Consider the following 5,000-nt stretch of genomic DNA (forward strand, 5'->3'; position numbering starts at 1 on the left):
CTCCCTCTTTACTTTGTGCCTTGCTCTCTCTCTCTCTCTCTCTCTCTCTCTCTCTCTCTCTTCTGTTTTTCTGTCTCTCTGCTCTTGTGTTTTTTATTATATTCGGTGACCCCTGTTTTTAGCACCTCCTCCTAGTTGTTCCATTTCGACTTTGGAGGTGTGTTCTATAGAATCCCTGTTGATAATTGGCTGTGACCCCTTTCGGAAACACCTTCTTCTGTTCTGTTCAGCCCTTGAAGTGTGCCTTAGGCATCTTGGTTTGGGCAATTGGTCAAAGGCTTTCTTTAGCAAGCCCTTAAAGTTGGCACTGTTAAGCTTGCCCCCCCAATTGGTCCAACTGTTTAACCCGACCTCTTAGAGGAGGAGTCTAAGCCCATAGCTTCTCCTCTCACATTAATTCTAAGCACTCAAGGGTCAACTTGTTTCAAATTATTTCTTGGCACTCTCACACGTCACTAGAGGTGCGAGACTATCATCAGTCTTGTGTGTTGTTGTAAGCATTGAGGGATCCTTCGCCAGCATCTGGGGGGGTTTCATTAAACCACTGTGCATACATCCCTTTTTCTACGGGATACTCGACCGTAATTGATACGGGCCAAGTTGGTGGTCTCGCATTAGGGAATCATTCATGGTGTCTTGCCTTACGCTTGGCATATTCCACTTTTTTCCGTTGTCCTCGCTCGCTTATCTGTAAGACGACATGGATTCCATTATTCGTCCCTTCTTTGTTCATCGTCCTTTTATCGGTAATTAGACTCGATTTATAATTCCATTATACTTACATTCGGTGAGACAAATCATATCTACCATGAATGCATTATAATTACTGCCTGACTATAACCAGAACGTCATTCTGCGAATATAACGTACGCCTGAATGCCTGTGATATTCCACAATGCAGCCAGGCGTGCTAGAAATCTGTTTTCACTCAATAATCCATGAATACAGCCCCAGCCATTGTTTGTATCGTGGTTTGGAAATCTAACGATGAAGAAGCAATACCTGATGAATAGAGGCCACTATAAGGAAGGACGTTTGTAAATCGATGCTGTGTAACCATTTGACGTCAGAATGGGAGGGAGCGAGAGGATTACGTTGGGCAGGACTGAGACTTAATTGCCTGTCCACAGACCAGGCCACAGACGGTTGCCTGAGTGACCTCGCAGGCTGAGAGGGCTCTCTTTATTGCCAATGTTCGTAAGATTGTTTTTTAGCCAGCAGTTGTTATTTTCCTTCCCGGTGCTTCATGTTGAGTTTATTCTTCATTTTAACGGAATATTTAAAAAAAGTCTTTTGATCAGTGAGAATGAGAGATCAAAATTGCTATTTTCATTAACGTCAATTCATCATAATAATCACTGGAAAATGGCGATAAATGCACCTTTCAGTGTATTCTTTTAAATTGTGCATTCTTTTGAAATACGTTCTTATAAATTGCATTCTTATAAACTGTTTTGATCAGATTTAAAAAAGAAACATTAATGTTCAAAAGAGGAGATGAACATAGGAACATTCCTTCTCCGAAACTGTTCAAAAGAGGAGATGAACAGAGGAACATTCCTTCTCCGAAACTATCAGGTTTGAAGTTTGACTGACTCTGATGTATCATATTACCAGGGGCACTTACGACAGTAATGCCAATAACATCCATGAATCCAATATAATCACATACCCTTTCATTTATCAAATATTCTTTAACGTTTTTTAATCTGTAATTTTCCTCACGGTCGATCGAATTCGCAAAGCGCAAATACTCGCCTCCCAAAGTGAGTCATCTTCATCTGAAAACGATTGCATGTAAACAGCTGTCGAAGTAATATTCAGCCTCCGTAGTTGGAAAGATGAAACCAAAAAAAATTATCGTTTAATTAGTGAAGCTCTGGTGCACTTTAGTCCTTTTTCTGTTATTACGGGGTGTATTTTTCGCCGTTTGTGTCACTGGTTACCAAATTATGCCTAGTTATCACAGAAGATGTGATGTCTCTATAAATCTTGGCATAAATATATGCGTGATGAGCTCCCTTTGGCGTATTTAACAACTATAATCAGCATCCACAGGTACGTTATTTTTGTAATTTCTCTCTCTCTCTCTCTCTCTCTCTCTCTCTCTCTCTCTCTCTCTCTCTCTCAGTATGTGTGTTTGTGTGTGCGTGGCGCAGATATTCATTACCGGTACTTGTTGAACTCTCTTTGGTTTATATAACAATTATAATCAGCATTCCCAGGAACGTTGTTTTTAAGGAGTTATCTCTCTCTCTCTCTCTCTCTCTCTCTCTCTCTCTCTCTCCTCCAGTGACAGTAAACTCACAGGGTGAAAAACGAGGGTCCATTGATTGAAATCCCTGGATGCTATCGGATCGCGGATTAATAATCATCCTTTGTAGACACTTTTTTAGGGGAAATTCCACAGCGTATAATTAGGAAAAGATTACTCGGGAGAGAATTATACCTCATTAGTCGTTTTTCTTACCAGAATTTTCCTTTATACCTTGTTAATACATATTACTAATAACAGGAATTTATTGTGTAACATTCTGAGGAAACAACGGACGTTTATTTGTTTTATGTCAGCTCCATGGAATGTTTCACAACCTCTATGCTGTGTGGTTCGAGCATAAATACATGCATACACACACACACACAGTCACACATGAATTTATATATATGTATATATATTGCGACGGATGAGACCTCTTTTCTCGCAACCTCACCCGTTTTTACATTTGAAAAGCAATTGAGAAAGAAATGGAAATTAATGTCCCTCATTAATTACCAGAACTGAGGTTTCAACTTGCCCCTCCATAGACTCTCTTCCATTCCCCAAAATGGTTAAGCCTAACTCTCTTTCTCTGCTCAAAGTGACTGCTTTTTAGGCCTAATTCCAGGTACCCCTGCATCCAGCATGGCAAGGGAAGAGCCAAAAAGAAAGTTGGCCCTCCCCACTCTGAACCTTCCATGTGGGTTCCTGCTGCCATGCAGTCAACATTAAAGAAAACATCGAAAATCGACCTTTGTGCCATCTGGAAGAGACACCCAGGGTAATCCTCAAAGGTTATAAATAGGCGTTTCAACAGAAATCGAGAGAGAATGCTTAGAACACAACCCAGGGACAGACGTCCTAGCCTTGCCTGTCCTTTTGAATCTTCCACGTGTCGACCCTGGGGTCTCGACCAGCATACTTTGTAGTGGCATTTTAATTCCCAGCACCTTATCAACTAGGACATTGTCATCTTGACTAAGGTAATGTGCCGGAGTAAGGTCCTTTTAGCCAGTCACAATCCCTGTTATTTCTCTGTCTGATGTTTCTTTTATTTTTCCATTGTACGATCACATTCAGTAATTTTTGTTGGAGCATTCAGTGTTAATGTAATTATGCATTAATGTTGAACTGAGTTATTTAGCACCATCTGTGCATTCCTCAGTTTCCATTTAAGAGTCTAACTATTATTGCAAGTAACTGTCTTGCATATATTTGCAGACAGACCTTGACTGTGGAATCTCTCAGCCGATCCATGTGCAGTTCCCCTTTCCACTGCGATGTTCCCTGTTACAAAGATATCATCAGCGTAGAATATGTATTCATTGTAGGATTTATTATTTTAGTGGGCCCTTGTTATTTACCTGCCCAGTAATTCGTCATTCTTCTTATCTGTGTTGTTATGTAAATATAATTAGTTAAGAGAACCCTTGAGTTTACATAATTCCCTCACATGAAGAAGGCCCTAAGCCTTAGATTTCCTTTGTTTTGTCTATGAATTGTCCAAATATTAAGTCAGATGTGTAATAAATAAAAGGAACCACCCTGCGTTATCCGTTGCCGCCCAGAGTCAAGTAAGTATCCCCTGATATTCGTATAATATATATATATATATATATATATATATATATATATATATATATATATATATATATATATATATATATATATATATATATATATATATATATATATATATATATTATCATTAAGATCGTTGTTTCTTCCAGTGACGTGATTTATCCTCCACAGATCTCTGTCCATCTCTCATCCATTTCATAGCTCTCGTCAAAGCTGTTCTGGGTCTGCCAACTGCTCTAGTGCCCACAGGAGCCCAGCTAACACTTTAGCCTACTATTCTCTTAGTGGTTGTGTGGAGGACATGTCTAGGCTATTTTCTCATCTCTCTCATAAATATATATATATATATATATATATATATATATATATATATATATATATATATATATATATATATTGTTACATACTGACTCGGTTTTGATGAGAATTTACACACAAAATTATAACTGATGCTGCCACGAGACCAAGGGAGTCCAGTCGTAAACAAAACGGGAGTTAATGAAGACTTACCTCAGAAATTTCCTGGAGTTATAATAAGGTGGAAGGTATATATTGAATTTAGAATTTTTTGCCAGTTTACAGGGGTTTATTTAGGAAACTTAACAAATTAACATTAATAAATTAACAGTTAGACACCATACGACATGATCACTTTAGGGACAGATTCAAAATAGGCACAATAACGATAATGACATGAACTGGCAAACAAATGAGTGGATAAACTGCCAATCTGCATTAAAGTTTAGTGAAAACTATTCAGCTTGCAATCATCAGTCAAAGAGACCTTCAATCTTTGACTACGTGGACTAATAATGCCTATGATGGGGTTCCAGGATGGAGACCATAAAAATGGAACAACGGAATCTCTAAACGACCAGGCAATGGTGGCAGGCAGGATGGAAGCAAGGAATGGTTAAATCGTGCCACGTTTCTCGTTTCCTCCTCTCATAATTGTTACAGGCGCCCAAAATGATTGGTGTCCATCGACGCTCGTCACCACCAGTGGAGATAAAGGCATCCGTTCTGAACGAAATCAGTAGAGAGTCTCCTGCTTTGTGGAACACAGAGCGCATTCGGCGTTGGAGGGGTGGGGGCGGGCACCTGCAAGCAAGCCAAGAAAGCCAGCAAGGAGGGTATGGGAAAAGCACACTTATTTTAATAT

This window comes from Macrobrachium rosenbergii, chromosome 7, assembly GCF_040412425.1.
Source record: "Macrobrachium rosenbergii isolate ZJJX-2024 chromosome 7, ASM4041242v1, whole genome shotgun sequence".
In the NCBI taxonomy this organism is placed as follows: domain Eukaryota; kingdom Metazoa; phylum Arthropoda; class Malacostraca; order Decapoda; family Palaemonidae; genus Macrobrachium; species Macrobrachium rosenbergii.